The sequence below is a fragment of the Lissotriton helveticus genome, chromosome 4_1, assembly GCF_964261635.1.
Source record: "Lissotriton helveticus chromosome 4_1, aLisHel1.1, whole genome shotgun sequence".
Taxonomy (NCBI): Eukaryota; Metazoa; Chordata; class Amphibia; order Caudata; family Salamandridae; genus Lissotriton; species Lissotriton helveticus.
In genome coordinates this window covers 858,817,040-858,839,182 of record NC_136063.1, presented here as the reverse complement: position 1 = coordinate 858,839,182, position 22,143 = coordinate 858,817,040, and positions in this window count along the sequence as shown.

Below are 22,143 nucleotides of genomic sequence, written 5' to 3'. Positions count from 1 at the left end.
CCGTGGTGCCTTTGCTCTTCGAGTAGATTACTTTTCTGGGATCTTTCAGGAACGCAAACTTGGTTTTATCTTTGGTTGGTATGTGCAGGTGTTTTTACCCAGAGTCATTCCATCAATGTTTATGAGTTCTTCTATTTTGCTCCATAATGGATCCATGCGTTTCAAAGAGTTTTTTGTGGATTCCTTATTGCTCCTGTGCTGCTGTCACTGCTGCTGTCATTGAGGTGATTATTGGTGTCTTTGATGGTGGCTGTAGCTCTAGTGCTGTTTGGAGCTGCTTGTCTTTTTGTTTTTTTGGGTCTTGTTAGAGGCCCTCTCACTCATCCCGATCTCATGCTGGTAGTGTTGGTGCCTTACCCGAGTCTTGCTGGAGTCTTGCTGGAGTCTTGTTGCGCTGTTTGGCTGCTTTGCTTGTTGTTTAAGTATGGTGCCTTCTTTGTGCGCTCCTAACTGCACGCCCCCATTTAGGAACAGGAACAGGAGCAGGAGCTGTGTGTGGGAGCTATGTGGGAAATGAGTGGAGTCGTTTTTTTGATTTGTTTCTCTTTAGAGCTCTGGATTTGGAATCCTCCCATGGGAAGTCCTGCACTGTCACTTCTGAGCCCCTTGTCGTGGCCTTGTTGTCTTTTGATGGGGAATTGTGGAGCTTGTGCTCTGGTGATCCCATTTCCACTTGTTGCGTCTACTGGGTGTTGGACCTGCTGTGGCGATAGGGGGGTTTAGACTGTTGAAGCTATTGATCCTGCTACTGTTTTTTCCTGCTTAACAATGTGGCAGTGTTGCTGTGCAACTAAATAGTGTTTTGTGTCTTTTTTGTCAAAGCAGGTGTTTTGTGGATTCTTGGATCTTTAGGGTCTATACGGCTTACTCAAATGACTCACCTGTGGTTCGTCGTTTTTGCCTTTATCCTTTTGCAATTGCCTTTTATCATTCCTGGGTTTTCACCTTTCTTGTTTTTTTTGGGGGGGTTTAGATAGTTTTCCCCCTGTACTCCCACTTGCCCCCCTCTCAGAAGCTGAGATCCTGCTGTGAGGAGGTGGGCAGGGGGATGGGATCTGTGAATGGCAATGGGGGGTTGTTGTGACTGTTTTGTGTCAAGATGAAAGCTGTGCTGCCCTCAGTCACGTGCGCAGTGTGGGGTCTTCTTGGGAGGGAGCAAGTCGAACAACCTACTGCTGGCCACCTCTGCTCCACCCGACGACCTCCTCAGCTCTAAGCCTTACCTCCTGTACTTAGATTGCTGAAACAGCTTGCTTCTCCCTCGTAGAGATGCAGCACAGGCTCTGGTTGTGGCAGGGCAATGCTAAGCCAGTCGGCCCGCCAGCAGGTAAAAAACCAGTAGGTGAACGTCGCATGTGAAAGGCCAATGAAGGGGTAGTGGGATCGATGAGCAGATGCAGCTGGCGTGGCAGAGGTAGAGGGCCACTTTTTGGGTGTCTTCCCCATTCTACTCTGCTGGCCCTGCTGCCTTGCCACCTAGGAGTGCTGGGAGTGCGAAGTTTCCAATCACATGTGTGCATCTGCTAAGGACACAAATGGCTTTCAACCTCAGGGAGAGCTAATGTGGGCCAGTGTGCATGTCCATATGCTTGGTGTGAGGAGCATGTGATCCAACAGTTGCCATGCCGCTGCTGGGGCAAGGTCACCAAGGACCAACTGACAACCACCCTCGCCCTGAAACCACCCCCCGACCCCATCGACCCCGACACCGCTGCGACCAACCTCATACAGTGGATCAATGAATGCGCCAATGCCCTCGCCCCTCTCAAGGCTTCCTTATCCAACCACACCAACAAGAAAGCCGCCTGGTTCACCGAAGACCACCGGACATCCAAGCTCACCTGCCGGAAGCTGGAGAAGAAATGGCTCCACGACCGGACCCCAGACAGCCACACAGCCCACAAAAACAACACCCGCAGACACCAACAACTCATCAGGACCACCAAGAGGACCGCCTTCAAGGACCGCCTAGACAACAATGCACACAACACCAAAGAGCTCTTCAGCATTGTGAAAGAACTCTCCAACCCCAGCTCTAACACCAACGACATTCCTCCATCTCAGGTCCTGTGCGACTCCCTGGCCATCTTCTTTCACTGCAAGATCACCGATATCCATGACAGCTTCAACTCCGACACCCCCACACCCACCACTGAGACTATCACCCCCACGACCCCCAACCGCACCAGCCGCCTTGACCACCTGGACCTCCGTCAGCGACGAAGACACCATCAAAACCATTAACTCCATCAACTCCAGATCCCTGTCCGACCCCTGCCCTCACCACATGTTCAACAAAGCCAGCACAACCATCGCACCCCACCTCCGGAAAACAATCAACATTTCCTTCGAGACAGCAACCTTCCCGGAAAGCTGGAAGCACGCCGAGATCAACGCCTTACTGAAGAAACCCAAGGCGGATCCCAAGGACCTCAAGAACTTCCGGCCCATCTCCCTGCTCCCTTTCCAGGCAAAAGTGACAGAGAAGATCGTCAACAAGCAGCTAACTCGATACCTCGAAGACAACAACATCCTGGACCCTTCCCAATCCGGTTTGTCGCAGCAACCACAACACCGAGACCGCCCTCATCGCCGCCACCGATGACATCAGGATCCTGATGGACAAGGGAGAAACAGCCCCCCTCATCCTCCTAGACCTATCAGCAGCCTTCGACACGGTCTGCCACCACACCTTATCAGCACGCCTCCATGACACCGGAATCCAAGAGAAGGCCCTGTCATGGACCACATCCTTCCTCTCTGGCAGAACCCAGAGCGTCCGTCTCCCACACTTCCGCTCAAAAACCACTGAGATCATCTGCGCGTCCCTCAGGGATCCTCCCTCAGCCCGACGCTGTTCAATGATTACATGGCACCACTCGCCCACGTCGCACGACAACATAGCCTCAAAATCATCTCCTACGCTGATGGCACCCAGCTGATCATCTCCCTCACCGAAGACCCCCACACCGGTAAAGCCAACCTCCACAGAGGCATGAAGGCCGTCGCCAACTGGATGAAGGACAGCAGACTGAAGCTGAATTCAGACAAGATGGAGGTCCTCATCCTCGGACTCACCCCATCTGCCTGGGATAACTCCTGGTGGCCCACTTCGCTAGGCACTGCCCCGAAACCCACCTACCACACAAGTAACCTGGAGGTCATCCTCGACTCTGCCCTCTCCATGACCAAGCAAGTCAACACCGTCTCCGCGTCCTGCTTCAACACCCTCCGAATGCTTCGCAGGATCTTCAAATGGATCCCCACTGACATGAGAAAAACCGTCACCAAGGCCCTCGTCACCAGCAGAATGTCCTCTACTCAGGAACAACAACCAAGCTCCTGAGACGACTACAACGAATCCAGAACGCCTCGGCACAACTAATCCTAGACGTGCCCCAACACAGCCACATCACACCCCACCTGAGAGGCCTACACTGGCTCCCCGTTAATAAGAGGATCACCTTCAATCCTCATCCATGCACACAAAGCGCTACAGAACACCGGACCCGCATACCTCAACGACCGACTCAGCTTCCACACCCCCACCCGCAGCCTCCGCTCGGCCAGCCTCGCCCTCGCCTCAGTTCCACGTATCCGGAAGACCACCGCCGGCGGCAGATCCTTATCCTACCTTGCCGCCAAGACCTGAAACGCTCCCCCTACCAGCCTACGACAGACCCAGGACCTGCTGGCCTTCAGAAGACTTCTCAAGACCTGGCTCTTCGATCAGTAGCAGCGCCCCCCCCCCCCCAGCGCCTTGAGACCCTCACGGGTATGTAGCGTGCTTTAGAAATGCAGTGATAGATTGATTGATTGATTGCTACGTGTTGTGTGCATGTTGTGTATTGATTGGTTGAATGTACCTATCTACATGTGGTATCTAGCTTTCTGGTATTTCTTTGGAGTCCGAGCTTTTGGCCACACAGATTTTATTATGGCCAATTACCTTGTACTTGTTTGTGGTGCAATTATCTGTGGAATTTTCGCTGGGTGTGTGTTTGCTAGTAATTTATGGGGAACCCCATCGGTAACTTGTAGTTCAAGAACCATGGGCATGGGTCACAGGACCTACCTACCACGTATCTCTGACTCTGGGTTGAGGGGGAGGTCACCTTGGGTGAATCCAACAGAAATGATGTGACTTAATTGGAACTCCCAATAATGATATGGCAACCACTGGTTTCTTTTTTATCGACATTACCAACATTATGCATACCGTTGTCATCTTGCTCATTGCCATAGTTCTTACTGGTGTAATCAAAGGTATGTTTGCATTGGTCTGAATGTACTTTGATAGTGGTCGTATTGTTGACACTAATATTATTGTACAAGTATGGATTACTATATACATTGGTATCATTATTGCTGATGTTGGCGCTGCTGTGCAGGCACAGGTAACTTGTGCTGGCACAGCAACGCCGACATCAGCAATAATGATACCAATGTTCATTGTAATCCATACTTGTATGATAACATTGCATTGACGGGCATTGACGAGATGATGTGGGCAGAGGCTAGGGCATATGTTCACATTGCATTTATTGATATTGTCGTTGTCAGGCCTGCACACATCATGACATTCATTGACTTCGTATTCACCCATCTCAACAAGTAATAAGTCCACAATCACAATAAAAGGTCCAGGCAAGGTCTCAATAAATTATTCCATTGTTCAACCCTTGCTAGATGGCAATGAGCAGGCAGGCTTAACTGAGGAGACAGGTGTGTAAAGCATTCAAAAATACCAATACATTAAATAAGTTAGACATAACTCACAATAAAAATTCAGCACCAATTTATAGAAATAGGAAGTATTCTTATGATTGAAATAACACTAAAACAACAAAACTCCAGTTGAGGGAACCAGAGATATGATTTTATTAGGACTAAAAGTAATACTAACGCTTAGAAGCAAATAGCTCTTAAAGGGTTTAACAAGGTCATGCAGGACCTGGTCAAAGTGCAGAGTTCAGGCTACCCACGAAGTGACACTTTTACACTTACTTCCAGAAGTGTTTCTTGATGCAGTAGTGTGGTCCACAGCACAAGCCAAGGGTTTAGATGCTCTGGTTTGCCTCTTGGGGTCTGGGACCTCAACTCCCACCATACACCTCATCAGCCTATGAAACATTTTACAAAAGTTGCTCATAACTTCTCCAAACGTCTGGAACTTCTTCCTGAAGTTCCTCCTGGGATTCCAAGTGTCCTAAACACCAATCCAAGGGTCTAGAAGCTCTGAGATGATCCTTGGGATGTTGGGACTACATTTTCCACAATGCTCTTGGCCAAATCCTCAAAATTTCCCTGGACACATTCCAGAGGGGTTCCTGGTGGGGATGATGAAGGTGGAGCTCTTTAACATGTTGTTGTCAGGGTGTTCAAGACAAAGTCATTTGGGCTGTAGTTCCAAGTGTGTATCAGGTGCCATCTTCTAGAGAGCAATCCTTTGGGTGCAGGCCTGGGATCCAGCAGGGCAGTTCTTCCTCTTCTGTAGTGTTAGGCAGGGAACCCCTGTAGCTCTTTTGTACCTGTTGCGTTTAGGGAGTCCCCCCTTAATCCTTTTTAAGCCACACAAATTCTGTAGGGCTGTGGTTCTAAACTGGACAGCAGGTGCAGCCCTTATGAGTGCAGTCTTCTTAGGGTGCAGACCAGGGGTTCCAGCTGGGCAGTTCTTCTCCTGATTATTCCAGGCAGGGATCTGAGTTGCTTGGAAACTCTCCCATATTTATTCAGTGTCCCTGGGTGTCAAGCAGAGGGCACCCCTGACCAATGGGATGCGGGGTGCCATCCGTTTGTATGACTCAGTAAGCACTATTCTTCCAAAATACAAAATGAAGAAACTCTCCCCTGGCGGGTTTGATCTGGCTAAGCCAACCCATTGGTGTGTCTGTTTTCCTAACACACCCCTTTTCTGCCCTAATCTGTCATTCCCACTTTAAAGATCACCCCTATCCCCCTTCCTTTTGCTCTGCATTTTGCAGTTCTCCTCCCACAGGAAATCCTTTGTCTCTAGTCAGGCCACTTCACACCTCATTAATACAGCTTGGCTCAGTCTGGCACAAGTCAAACAATCAGAGCAGGGCTGGAATTTGGCTCACGGAAAAGAATGTTTTATAACTTCTTTTCAGTGATACTTATAATAAAATTAACAGTGGGAAGTTGTTGGACTTTATTCTAGCTATCATTTTGGTACTTTGAAGTATATGTTTAGCTCCTTTCATTTAATAGTTCTACTTTAAAAACAAATCCCATGTTAGCCTACTAAGCCATTGTGCTACAACTGGGAAAATTAAACTGGCATTTTTTTCCTCACCAGGGCATATACAACATCTTTAATGTTGTCCCTCTGTATAGCTAACAGGCATCCTACCCCTGTGGTATTTAGGGGAGGTGGTAGGGGTGACCTATATGCAAAAGTGAGATAGTTGGAGACTTTGGAGGTATCTTTAATTCCAAAGTCAAATTTACATAAAATGTTAATGTAAATGGATCCTTAAAAGTAGGACTGCCTTTAAAATTACAGCAGGCACACTTCAGTGCATTAAATGTACTGGGCCCATGGACCTGCATGCCCTACTATATATCAGGGACTTACAGGTAGGTTGTCAGTACCATTTGTAATCATACCTAATTGTCATATACGTTTAATCAGTGCACAGTCCCTGGGCCTGGTTAGCAGAGCTCTGGGTACATTTAGAATCAGAAAAACAACATCAAATAGTCAAAATAGGCAACAAGTGGGGGTGACACTGCAAACAGGTCCTGCTTTCTCACACTATGTAACAGAGCAAACAGGTTTCACTCAGAAGCAATTTGTAAAGTATTTATGCAGTACCAAAACACTAATAGGATCAAAACACAGTAAAAATCCCAAACCAACTGAGAAACAAGGAGTAACTGTAATAAATAAAATGAAACCAAAATGAAAAAAAATTCCAATAAGGGAATCAGAGATATACATTTTTTAAGTTTAAGGTTCAAAATAGTTCCAAAAAGCATTCAGTGCTAACTGCGGACATCTGGTTGCGCTTGACTGCTACGTAGGTGCAGGTTAAGGCTAACCGCAATGTAGCTTGCGTAGGGTACAGGATCTGAGTTTGACTCAGTCAGACATTTTACCTTTGGATCTAGTCCATAACATCAAAGTCAAAAATCCTCAGCCAGTGAAGGCAACAGGTTGTGGCTGAGTAGGGTTCTATGTCATCAGATATCTGCTGGACGAGGTCTCATGAACGTGTTGACGTTTGCTGGGAAATTTTAATTTTGCACTGCGAGAAAGTCCCTCACACTCTAAATATTTTTGGTGCCTTTAAAGATTTCTACATTCAGATTTAGTCACTTTTTTGGAGCTCGGATCCTTTCAGTGGGGCATGGCTGCATGGTGCAGCCATACAGCAGTAATGATGTAGCAAAGCTAGTGGTGACTACCAGGGAGCATAGTAAATGGAACATCAAGAAACAAATGCAGGTCAGTTAACAAACCAGGCTACAGTTGGGACCTCCAAACCAGCAGAAGTCGTGCTTGAGGCTTAGCAGAGGGAAAGCACGATCAAAACGACTTTGGTGCAGAAAGGAACCACAGGAAAGAGGTCAATAGAAGCTTCATGCCAGTACCCCAGGAGTCTCTATGGCAGGACCCCAAGTGTCCTTATGGCAAGACCCCTGGATGAAACCAACAGTGCCCTGCTATTCCATAAGGAATTGTAAACTTGTGGAAGTCCGGGCTTTATTGTGATCTTCTGCCTCTTAGCTTGAGTTCATTTTCCTGGACTATGGTTTCTAGATGCGGAGTGTGAAGTACTGAGATTTTCGTTCTCAGGGAATACTTACTAATATAACAAAGAACTTGGCACAGAAGCTGTAATATGAAAATACATCTTTATTAAATTTAACATAGTGAGGCCACGTCACCCAGAAGCCGTAGCAACTGAATGAGGTAGTCTGAGGAACACAGAGGACAGAGGCCTTTTATATGTTTTTAGCGTTACATGACTCAGTACAAAAAGAAAGGGGCAGTTCTAGTTTTTGCAAACATGCAAAAACCCAACATTCCTTCTTACACAAGCTGCAGAAACCCATAATAAAAACCCGGCACATCCCCATCGTAAACAGGCCATAAAGAAGGGAGCAGAGACAGGTGTGAGTAAGATAAGACATAGTTGTGTGCAATAAAGGTTTACGATCTCCTGTGCCTTCATGCTTAATCTTGATCAGCTACTGGGAAAGGAACTGGTCGAACAGGTTTGGCTTCGGGCAGTGGAGTCAGCTTGCCCAGGTCACAGAGAAGTCAGCTGAAGGTGTACGTGTCCTTAAGACTCGATTGGCCTTAATCATCAGCCTATGTGAGGGCAACTCTAAAATGGCTGCCATGAACAAAATGGAACCCGAGGGTTCAGGACGAAAACTCTGATTTCAGGGTGATTCTGTCATCTGAATATGACGAAAATGCTTGTGCATAGTGTACTAGCCATTCTCGGTCTGCTGATATCAAAATCGTCATGATACGACGATGAATATGACACAGGTCCAAAATTTTCAGTACCACAGACGCTCCTTTTGCCCTTACATAGGCAATAACCTGTACTCACGCTAGTCTGAGTCCAGGTCTATATTTATCAAATCATCAAGATGTTGCTGAAGCATAATCCTATTACTTAGCGACTCTCTCGAGACAGGTCTCCTTACACACGCGGTAGCACAAAGGCCATATATGGCAGGACCAAATAGGGAATGCCTCTATCTGTAGTATGTGGTATAAGACCACACACCCAACAATTAGTGATGTTCACTACTAACTGGTGTTGATGCAGAAACTGTACAAAAGGAATTATCAGTAAACTCTGACCTCCTAACTAGTCCATGTTCAGGTAAAATCTGGAAAGAATGCAAAGAAGTAGAAGTAGGAAGAGACATAGGTTGGGAGGTGGGTACAGATGTGAATTGGGCAGCAAAAACAATCCCACCCATAAAAGACAATGCCATGTTTAAAAAACACTAGAAAACACGTCATTAAGAAAATATAGACAAAGTAGTGACCGCTATTACAAATGAAATCATAATTTTTCACAACCCTAAGCAAAAAGGTAAATCCTAAAATTATCTAGTAACATTGTAGGTCTTCTTATGCATTTTCTGTAATTTATTATATGTTCAAGTGAAACAGTGGTGACCCTCATTAATGCTCTGAGGTGAAAAGGGATACTCTTCCACAGGAAATGGACTTTATTCTGCTTTTACTAAACAGAATACTACTTAAAAATAATGCCAGTTGAACAATAAAATCATTCTCCTAATACTTAGTCTATACAATCACAAGGAAACCTCTTGTGAAACCAACTATGCCCAGAGTCTGTTCAAAAAGCCTCTCTGGCAGGCTTCTATTGTCCAATCAAGTCTGCTCCCGTTGTTGCATGGGTCTTTGGATTTAGGCCTCCCATGCTCTGATGTTCAGTATCTGTTGGAGTGCCCTCCTGGCAAACACTCATAGCTCATTCATAAAGTCTCAATGTCTCAAGGCAGTGCACCGTATCTCTCCTCTGCGGCAGACACTACAGATATGGGCACAGATCATCTCGTGCAGACCCGGGACCATTCTCAGACTCCAACACTCATCATTCAGTGTCAGAGGACGCTCAGGTCGCTCTTTCATGGGCACCAGAATGGAGTGCCTTTTGCCACTCTTGGATCCTCCGGTGCACTGCACTTCCGTTGAAGCAAGGGGAAAAGGGGTGTGTGGCCAAAACTCAGGCCAAGGGGCTCAAGGGACTGCACACTGTCAGAGGTTAACCAGCACATGACAGGCGCTCTTTTGCACTGAAATCTCAAGGGACTGCACACTGTCAGAGGTTAACCAGCACATGACAGGCGCTCTTTTGCACTGAAATCTCAAGGGACTGTGGCAAAACCAGCTCCTTCTTCTTTTCTGATGTTGAACGCCTTCTGATGAAGCAAGTGCGATGCTTTAAACAGTTCATTGTACAACTAGGGGACTGCAAACAGGTGGCCTGCGATCTTCAAAGGAGTGGCCACACGCCATGGGACAATTCTGCGTTGAAATACACTGTCATTCTCAAAGGCAATACAAAAACCAAGGCAATAGGCAAAACAGTGCCTCTAGGCTCATCAATTGGGTTTCCGTGTGAGAGCATATCTTTCATCATCATAGATCAGGGACATGTAGACACTTTCTTTTACTAACTGTGCATCAGGTGGACTATGCAATACAAAAGCTAATTATCAAGATGTGGAAACAAAAGACAAGAACTAGAGAGTCCTGGTATTTTCATTATTTATAATACATCTGGTCCATCAAAAATTAAAGCAGTAAAAAGGAACTAAAAACCAATTTAGAATAGGCATTGAATTTGTCATATTCAAAAAACGTAATGTGTCTCCTATTGAGGTGGAAAGCTTATCTTATTATTGAGTCAGTTAATCAGTCCTAACAGTCCTAACAGTCAGACTGGAAAAACATCAGAATAGGCCTAAAGAAGAATCTTAGAAACCAGTCTAGTTATGCAACAGGGAATTATACATAAAATGGGGGTCCATGCTACATTACTGCAATCTGAAAGTGCGAACCTGAACAATACATTTAATAATAATAAAAGCTGACTGGTGAAAGGAATACAGAAAAGAGGAATGGGACTAGGACACAGCTAAAATCCCCAATAACTAGGCATGATGTGCTTGGGTGATAGTCAGGCATGTGACACAATACCAAGAGTATGGGTGATACACCCAAAAAAAAAAAATCACAATAGTTTACAAATTGAACTCTACCGCTGGCCCTCTGCACCATATACGGTAATCTCAGCTAATGTTCCAGTTCCTTCTTCAGGGAAAAATGAAACCTGGTTTCTTCTATGGTACAAGCCATATACTATTTAGGAAGCAGAATAAAACTGACTAATGTAATATAGAAATTAGGTCACCATGTACAAGAGTCACAAATCTATAATTTATCCTTACGTCCAATCAGGAAATATAATTTTATGGCTGCCTGTTCCTTACAGGAAAGGGCAGTATCGTGACTACAGATGACACAACTTGCTGTTTATTTTTCTTCAATACTTATAGCCAAATTTGACATACACTGGTGAAGTGTTGTCTGTCGGGTTCACAATATGTAAAAAAAAAAATCATATCTGTGAATTTTAGTATCAGTGAAAATGTTACCCAACTGTTGACAGCGACACGTATCGTCATACATGTCCCCTCACAACAACACGGGTGAATTTGTAATAATTTCTTAAGCAGCAACATACAACATAAAACATGCAAAAATGCACAAAACGGACGTCAAGCCATCAGATATACTCGCTGTAAAACGATAGAATATATAAATGAGCGGTGACGCATAGTACCGTGTAAGGATACCCTCCTTTTTGACAGTAGATCACCAATAATGGGTATCTGCTGACAAATACAACTTTCGAACACACAGAACCAGCAAGAACAATTCATGATAGAACAAAATACACAAACAGGAAAAACGCATGGACATTTCTTTTCAAAGGAGTTGCGCAAAAATAAATCTCATTTCAACCAACCAAACTCACGTGTCTTGTTAGGCTTAAAGTCCCCCATAGCAATCCATGAATGATCTGTGAGCAGAAGCGAAAAGAGAAAAAAAAAATACACAGCACACAAAAGAGAGACATTTCTGATAATAAACAGACATCAATTGTAACTTTTAAGCGGAAGACAAAACATGATACACATTAACAAACACAAAAATAAATTTCCATTACTTAACTGTTACCATCTTGTCAGTCACCTTGCAACATGAAGCCTTTATAACTTTTAGAGGTAAAATCCTTTCCCTGACACCTAAAATTAGCCTTGTGCCACAATCTCCAAAAAAAAAAAAATCTTTATTGGCAAATCGTTCTTACTTATTCATGTAGGCTTCAAAATTTTAGTAAAAGGCTGCATCTTATTTTTTTGTCTAAGACGTAATGCAACACTTCGTTTTCTGTACCAGCAGACATTATTTTTAGAGCAGAAATACAAATGTCATGATGTTGGGACTTTTAAAGAAACCTTATTTATATTTCCCTTTGGAATTAAGTCTTTAACTTTAAACCAGAAATTCCACCTTTCAGAGGCCTGTTTAGCAAGCTTATTCTGTATTTCACAGAGACAAGGCTCGAATTTAAAAGGTCACAAATGTCAACATGACAGCCTCCTCCATTGTTTACAGGAAAATTAAAGATAGCATCTTAGCGCAACGTGAGCAGCCTGTTCTCCTAGCCCACAGTTTCTGCTCATTCCGAGGCCTACTATATTTACTGTGAATGATTCACACATACCAGTTTTTAGAACAAATGTTTGCTACCACCCTATACAATGGTACTCATTTTAGCAACCTAACATGGATGAACTCCTAAATGGGCCCTGCTAAAGTTAGAACTTTCAACCCTGATATTAAACACAAACGTCTGCACCGGGCACATTGGCTCACTGAGCTATGAAAAACAACCTTAATAACAACTCGCAAGTTTGTATCATACACAAATGTATGCATTTACTGAAGCCAGAGACACTTTCAAGCTATGGTAAATGACAAGAATGCTGTGTTAAAAGCCTATTTAACTCAATTTCGACTTTTATCTTTGGGGCTCTTAAAAATGAATATCCTATAACTGTTTTACATATTAATCATCCTCAGTATGTTCTTTACACATTACAGATATTAGACATTAGTCATATCTCATGTAAATCCTTGGACAAATGAGTTTTTTACGCCTGCGCCAAGTGAAAACCAGCATGCAAATTACCCAATTACACCGTAACACATAACCTAAATCAAATTTTAATACTAGGAGGTCATAGTATGAGTATTAAGCTTTATAAATATCAAAAAACAATTTAAAAAAGCACTTATTTTTCCTCAAATAATTTTTCCATAATTAATAATTTTTCGTTCAATGAAACCAATTATCTCTTTTTATGATAATTCCACATGTAAACGTAAGTTGCATCCCTTGCCTATCATTTTAGATGCATTCATTTATGCGCCTAAGCACAAAAGCCTAACTTTAAACATGACATTTTTCGCGCCATTTTTTAAAGGACAATCAGTATTTAGCAATAGAACCCAAAAAATATACTTTGAAAAAAATGCTTTAAGAGAGGAAAACCGCATTTGGAATGTCTTCCAGTGATACAAAGTGATGAACCTTATTGTCGTAACCCTCTAAAATACTATTCTGAAATGAAAAAGGCCAACTGTGATTAACTAAACAGCTAAGTCCTGGGCTAAATAAACATTCCAATGCTATTTATGGCCTTCGAAAAACAACATGCTGCCTTAAGGCAGGAAAGGCTGAAACCTGAAACAGAGCTGAAACCTGAGCACGCTTTCAGTTTTACTGAAAACAGACATTTCAAGTTTTAAAAATGCGCGTGCAAAAAAGATGCATTTAAATCTAGCAAGAAAAAAAAAATCACTTTAGCTGAGGTGTTTGCCTTTTACATGTACCACAATGCATGTAAGTAAAAAATGCTATAAATTTGTTTTGCTACAAAACACACAATTATTTTTGAGGCCCTTCGTATTCCTAGTGATTGTGAATTTTAACCTTATCTATTTTAAGCATTTAACAGTTTGCACATATGCGTTTTTGCCTAGTCCGTAAATTAAATAGCAACACATAGCGATTTTAGCATGTGACAGAGTAAATTGCTGGCGTGTTATTTAATTTCTACTTAATATTAATTAATCTGAAATTTTACTTAACAGACTGAAATCAAGAAACCCACAAACACATTGAGCTCATTGCAAACATAAAGAGAAATGATTCAAACACTCAGGACACACAATACAGCGCTGTAGCTATTACTGAAGTTACACTAATGAGAAAAACCACATAGACATTGAAACACACATTGAACCCACAAATTGACACTCATGACGAAAACAAAGCCATTTGTAAATGCTAGCTGTAAGTCATATTTACAAGAAACACGTCTCAATAGGGTTCCAAAAGACTGCAAAAACACAGCCCAACAGACTGCTAGCTTTGGCTGGCAGAACACCAAAAATCTTTCTGCATATCTCCATTCATAAAATTGCACAGAACAAAAGGATCCTTGTTTTGTATTATGTCATATTTTAATTCCCTGGGGATACAAAATCACCAAGGAAGAAATATGTTTTTAAGTCTAAACCTATTTAGATATTCCCTTTAGGGGAAGTCGGCTAATCCAAACGTATACAAAAGTTGGCCAACACAAATCTCCAAATTTGCTAAGATCAGGCCTCTTATAGCTCACTAATCTAGCTTCAAACTTCAAGGGGCTATCTCTATCGATACACTCGTACATATACAAGACCCCCGGTTTTTGAAAATTGCAATATTCAAATAAAAACTAAGGACAAATCAAACTAAGAACCAGACTTAGGAACAAAGGACTGGGAGCGACCCACTTATACTTAACCCTTACTTTTACTAATCAAAATGTTATCCAGATTCTAACTGTCAAGTTCTACATGACCTAATGGTCTTTTTAAGAATACTCACGCCAAAAAGGTTATCAGTCAGGAGTGACATCATATGGAGGATCGAAAATCAGGAAGATCAGAAATATACTGGGCAGCAGAATCAAAGAATCTCCAGAATCCCCGTACACAGAGTACCTTCTTAGTAGAATCATGTTCTGTCCTCCTCAGTTTATTTCAGGCTCCTGGCACGATCACTCCCACAGAAAGTCACTTCTCTGATGATCCCCGCGTTTGGGCACCAACTGAAGAACTTTAAAATTTCGTTCTCAGGGAATACTTACTAATATAACAAAGAACTTGGCACAGAAGCTGTAATATGAAAAGACATCTTTATTAAATTTAACATAGTGAAGCCACGTCACCCAGAAGCCGTAGCAACTGAATGAGGTAGTCTGAGGAACACAGAGGACAGAGGCCTTTTATAGGTTTTTAGCGTTACATGACTCAGTACAAAAAGAAAGGGGCAGTTCTAGTTTTTGCAAACATGCAAAAACCCAACATTCCTTCTTAAACAAGCTGCAGAAACCCATAATAATAACCCGGCACATCCCCATCGTAAACAGGCCATAAAGAAGGGAGCAGAGACAGGTGTGAGTAAGATAAGACATAGTTGTGTGCAATAAAGGTTTATGATCTCCTGTGCCTTCATGCTTAATCTTGATCAGCTACTGGGAAAGGAACTGGTCGAACAGGTTTGGCTTCGGGCAGTGGAGTCAGCTTGCCCAGGTCACAGAGAAGTCAGCTGAAGGTGTACGTGTCCTTAGGACTCGCTTGGCCTTAATCATCAGCCTATGTGAGGGCAACTCTAAAATGGCTGCCATGAACAAAATGGAACCCGGGGGTTCAGGACGAAAACTCTGATTTCAGGGTGATTCTGTCATCTGAATATGACGAAAATGCTTGTGCATAGTGTACTAGCCATTCTCAGTCTGCTGATATCAAAATCGTCATGATACGACGATGAATATGACACAGGTCCAAAATGTTCAGTACCACAAGTGAACCCCAAAGGTTCAGCATCAGATGGTGTACATTCATGGTACTCATTGCCTAATCAGACAGGCAGTCATCTAATAAGATTTGATTTGGGAGTTCTAAAGCACAACAGCAACCTAAGAGTGTCCTGGCACTCATCTTAGGTCATACTTTCTTTGGCTGCCATTAGATCACCTGTAAGTGAACCCATTACATTACCAAATAAACCCGCACCATAATTTTCTCACACAAAACTAGTGCAGTCTCTGTCATTTGCTTGTGGACTTTTCTTTGCATGCATGTATTCAGTGTATGAAGCATGTGTGTGCCTGGCTATGGGATATCTGGTCTATGTGTCCTCTTTCTAGTTTTACTATTTAACAATTGGACATTTTGCGGCCAATTCACAATGGCACGTACGAATATGTAACAGAGAACTCTTTTTATACTACTTCCTGTATTTTTGTGAATCAGAATTACTATTACCCTCTGGATACATCCCCCTGAGCAAAGTTGCATTGATTATTTGAACAGACTCTTCCTGACACTCAAGAAATGTACATATTGCACTATTAGGAACTGGATGCAGGCATTTGTTGAACTTATCTTCTGTGAACTGTTTTTTAGAACCTCTAAAGTTGTGACCAAGATTTTTGGCCTAATGTACCCATACATGCATTGTTTGCTGATGAATTACCAAAAGAAATCCATAGTGGAGAACCCTTACTCCACCTGTGCTATAAACCTTAAAAGCTACAAAGCTCTGACTAATGATCATGAGCTCATAAATACATTATCCAATACTACATTCATGCCACACTTCATGTACCTGTAGAGGGCCACCTGGCCCGTACCAAACTTTGGGGCATATTTACAAGCCCCTTGCGCCACTGGTACACAGCTTTTTTCCATTTTAAAAGTGATGCACTGGCGGTGCAAGGAGCTTGTAAATAAGCCCCTTTGTATCCGCATATCAACCCTCATGACCGGGCTCGGTCCGAGGGTATAAATAAATGGGTCCCTGGCCGCTCGTGACTTTCAGCTGAGAAACACTTGTGTGTCTGTAGTGTGTCTTTTCAGCGTGCTAGCAAGGCCCAGCACTCACCAGTATCAGCGTGCTATATTGGTGACGAGTGGTGTACGGATCCTCGAGTCTCCCCAGGACTGAAGAGCGCAGATCCTGAAGGTGACATGTCCCGGCAGCCGCCAATGAGTCTGCGCGCTGCCTGCACCCGTGGCCACACGGCCTGTTGCCCACACAACCTGGTCTTGAGGCGGAGACGCGTCTTTCTGCCTGCCTAGAGGCTGAAGCCCCTACTGTGTTGCTGCAGCGGTCTGCGTCCAAGCAGGGAAGCTTGGGAACAATAGTCAGGCGCACACCTCCCGATGCGAGGCAGAGCTCTGAAAACTGCCACCGGGGGATTTTCTTCAGCTCGGCTGATCGGAGGCCCGCACCTCCCACAAGACACAACCTCGAGGGCCTGCACTTGGGTAGCGTTCCTCAGGAAGACTGTTCGGAGGCCCGCGCCTCCTGGTTGACACGCCTGACCCTCGCACCGGCACTCTACTGAACTGGAAAGGTCTCAACACACAGGATAAAGCAACTGGAGGAAATAAGAAAAAAAAAGAAAAGAAAGCAAAACCGAAGAGGTGAAAAATCAGGGGAACATGACAGAGATTCACCTGTACATAGGAAAAAAGTCAGTCACACAGCCCAGAGAACCATTTTGCTTCAGGGCCCACAGGGACACCTGCACACAACACACAAAGGCCAGTCACCAGACCCAGAGAGGCTCAAAGCACAGGCAGAGAGAGACAAAAGTGAAAAATAAAACAAAAAGGTAAAAGGATTCATCCTGTAAGGAGAGAGAGAGACAAGGTCACCCCAAGCGCTGCACACATCAGAGCACATGCACCAGTAGTAAACCATCCTCAGGACACCATGGGAGATCCTCCGCCACCAGAACACCTGCCTCAAGCACCAACGGCACCACATTCACATGCGTCAGTAACCCCCTTACCCCCGTTAAGCCAGCTTGCTGATCCCGCCACAGCTGCGCCAAGATGGAAGCTCTGGGTAGGTTGTCTCAATCACTATTTCACGGGCACCCGGGACATGGATGGGATGGTAAAATGCTCCCTGCTGATGCACTTTGGAGGGTATAAGCTCTACGAGCTGTTTGAGATCTTGCCCGAAACTGGGGCGCTCCACGAGTACGACACAGCCATTGGTGCCCTTAACAGATACTTCGACCCCCAGATGAACCCGAATTACGTGTGCTTCAAACTGAACCAAGCTAGGCAAACTGAGGCAGAAACTGTGGACATGTTTTACGCCCGCTCCGGAAGTTGGCATGCATGTGCACAGGCATTGACTAGGAAGAAGAGATAAGGGCGCAAATCATCCACGGATGCATGTCTGTCGTGCTGAGACAACAGATGCTCCGACAACCGGGAATATCCCGATCCTGGTCCTAGCCCGGTCACACAAACTGTCGGACCAGAGAGCAGAGGAAATGGAAGTGGTTTGATTCAGAAGGTGGTCTGGGTCAAAGAGGAGAAGGTGGATGCCGTACAGCGGCGACCAGCCAACACTCAGAGGCGAAGTACTGGAGGCAGGCCAAACGGCAAGTGCGGACACTGCAGATTCGAACACAGGGACAAGACAGGTGCCCGGCGAGAGGACTAACGTGTTCGAAATGTGACAAAGCCAAACACTCTGCCAGAGTCTGCCAGAGTGGGGAGGATGACCACGCGGAGGCGTGTCCAGAGGACGCTCGATTGGCACGCTGTAAAATCTCACACTGAAGAAGACCTAGAACAGGTGTTTTTTGCTAAGCAAGTCCACGAAACACACGCGGAGGATATGCTGAGTGAATTTCCCCAGTTCTTCCGAGGGCTAGGTAAACTCCGGGGATTGCAAGCAAAGCTGCACATTGATTCCACGGTCCAACCAAGAGCCCTCCGTTATCTGCGCATCCCCTTTCATCTTCACCCAGCGGTGGAAAAAGAGCTCCAAAACCTCAAAGATCTGGAAGTCATTGAGAAGGTGTCTGGACCCACCCCCTGGGTGTCCCCATTGGTAGTGACAGCGAAATCGAAGCAGCCTGGTGCCGTTCGACTGTGTTTAGACATGAGGCATCCCAGATTTGAACGGGGCGCAGTGGTTCTCAAAACTGGACCTGAACTCCGGATACCACCAGTTGGAGCTGGTGCCAGAAGGCCGGTTTATCACCACATTCTCTACCCACGTGGGTCTTCGAAGGTATACCCGTCTCAGCTTTGGCGTGTCATCCGCGGCAGTGGTGTTCCAGAACACCATCAAGGAAGCCCAGTCCGGCCTGATTGGGGTAATCAACCTAAGTGATGACATCCTGATATATTCGAGAAGCTTGGAGGAATACCATGTTTGGTTGAGGGCAAACCTACAGAGGATGGTAGACTGTGGGCTCACGCTCCTTAAAAAAAAGTGCGTATTCTACCACGGGACTTCTTCAGGTATGGCTTCTCTTGAGACAGACTATGAGTTGACCAAAACAAGGCAGAGGCCATTCGGAGTGCTCCCGTCTTGCAGTATCCAATGGAAGTCAGGAGCTTCCTAGGGATGGCGACATACTGTAGGAGGTTCAACCCGAACCTTGCCACCATCTTGGTGCCGCTCCGACAACTGACAAACACCAGCACGCCCTGGGGGGACGCCAAGAGAGGAAGTGGCATTTCAAGGAATCAAGAAGGCCTTGCTGGATCAGACGACCATGACATATTTTCATCCCAAGAGAAAGACAGAGGTTGTGGTTGACGCTAGGCCGGTAGGGCTCAGGGTGGTGCACCTGCAAGGAGACACCAAGGGAGTCTATGCCCCAGTGGCATATGCCAGCTGAGCCCTCTCCCCAACAGAGACAAGATACCCACAGATAGAGTGAGAAGCTCTAGCCATAAGGTGGGCATGACAACACTTCCACCTCTACCTGTGTGGCCATCCCTTTACTGTGATAGTCGACCCCAACCTCTTCTGCCGCTGTTGAGCAGAACCACATGCCTGGCACCCCCACGTAATGAGAGATGGGCAGGCCAGCTGCAAGCGTACCTCTTTCACCTGCTGTACAGACCTGGGGGGACAATCATGCTGATTTTATGTCTCAACACCCCAGACAATGGCTGGGTAATCACCACTGGATGATGCTGCCTGTACAGAAGCCTTAATACGCATGGGTGAAGACAATCCTGTCCTGTGGCTGTGACCAAGGAAGATCTTTGCTACGCCACACACGAAGAGAGCACCAAGAGAAGAGTGAAGGAGGCCCTGGAAAATGGGCAGTGGCATCGATTCCTGGAAGGGATTTCTCTGCTGATCAGCGAGGACCAAAACTCACGACGCCAAATCTGGAGGGTGTGATGCGATCTCAGCATGGGAGGACAACGGATCATGGTGCCAAAGAGCCTATGTCACTAAATACTCGGGCTTGCCCATCAAGGCCACCAAGGCACCGCCAAGGCCAGGCTCTAAACGAAGGTGTGGTTGATATGGTAGATGAGGAAGTTTGACGCTGTCCCCCCTGTACCATCTCTGGGTGGTGACCCTGCTCCAGCACCGGTAATCACTGAGGACCTATGCCACACGCCCTGGACAAAAGTCAACATGGACTTTGGGATCTTCCCAGATGGGCGGCACTCCCTGGTCATTATGGACTCCATCTCAATATTCCCAGTGGTGGAGCTGGTGCCATCCACGGCATTCATTCATGTTTGCCCAGCACTTGAAAGGATCTTTGCCATGTTCGGGCTGCCTGACGAAATAAAATTGGACAACGGGCCACCATTCCAGGGGCAGGAGTTCCACGACTTCCTAGATCAGAGAGCCATCCACCATCGCCGAATCACCTCTCAGTGGCCCGAAGCCAATGGTGAAGTGGAGCGGTTCATGAGGACCCTCAACCGGGCTCTCAGGATCAGCGTGGGCTAGCACCAGGAACTCGAGGCATGCCTCAATCAATTCCTGCTCGCCTACCTGCAAACACCACACTTCACCACTGGATGCATCCCAGCCTCACTCCTGCTCAAGTGCTCCCCATAAGATCTGATCCCTGAAGACCCCAAGTGGGCACCACCCAGTTTGCATATCCAGAAAGCGCACTAGCAAGGCCCAGCACTCCCCAGTATCAGCGTGCTACAGTACCCATTGTCCTAGGGTGTATCTTAGCATCTTCTCGAAGGAGACCCTCACTGTTGCATAGTCTGTGGTCCTGTCCATCCCCACTCCCAATTGCATATCCTTCCCCCTATCCCTGTCTCCTACTATAGTATGGCCACGGTGTAAGTCTTACCAACGAGTAAAATAAACATGTCAGGATTTTAAATAGCTTTTTGTATAGAGGTATCCTAAAATCCTGCCTTCCTGAAACCAGAACATCTTTTCCAGACCACTGCATGTTTCAAATTAACCTTCCTGCATCAATGCAATCAGATGCAATTGAAAGTTTGGATAATAATTTAAATAACATTAATTAAATGCAAAACATATTTCACTGGACAAACGAACCCTTGTATAATTCTTCGCAATGGACTTTGTATTCTGTACAGTACAATTTTACACTCATTTTAAATGATGTAGCTGCTCACAAAAGATGGGAAATTTTTCATAATGCTACATATTCTTTGAAAACATATGGATTTTTTTAATGAATCGCATTTGAAAATCTAATGAGCAAATACATAAAAAATCAACACATTTTATGCCTTTGATGAAAATGCTTATTACAATATCTAATTTTTCTTTCATCGAGTACATTGCGGCAGAATTCATCAGTTTTAATCATTAGAAATATGAAGCTCTGTGAACACAAATTAGATTCGCGAGGTTAAAGCAGAATGCATCATTTATGGGAATAAAATGCATTAAAATCTCTCTAATAGGCGCATGTGTTCCTTGCAGAGGCTCTAATTTTTGCACGGTGTTATATGTGCTGATTTCGTGATAACCATGCTGGCTAAATGATGCATATTAGAAGCCTATATAGAGAGCACATGCTTCATTCATGTATGTCTGTCAGTGAGCATTACATGCTCGGATTGAACTGTTCCACAATATTAAGCATCGTGATGAAGATGTATTATCGAGTCTCGAATACAAACGCAAATTATTGTGGCTTAAAATCACAAATGTAGACATAGTTTACATTAAATACCTATTTTCAGTAGGACCAATTTTTTTTTAGATCTTCAGTATAACCAAATCCCACTTTGTACATAAAAATGCCTGCTCATCGTTATTAATGTCAGTATGATTTTGCGCTTCTGCTGGTCTTAGAATTACAAGTTAAAGCTAAAGAGGCCAAAGGAACAACAAAATGGCGAGACTAGAAACCATACCATCTCTCTTGGCAACAAAGCTGCATGCTCTAGTCTAGACCCTTCTCGTGGCTTACCCAGATTTACAGGAAAATTGCACTTTTCACTCTCGGAAGCTTCAGCGAAAGAGTTGTATAGAAGCATACTCCTACCACGTCCTTGGTTTTCGATCTTGCAGCTGAAAACCTAAGTAGTAATTTTATAGGTGCATGAAGAGGCACAGAAAATGTATATAGAAATCTCAGGATGGAAGTACAATGCACTTACAACATTGATAGCACTGACGTAGTTATAATGATAGAGGCATA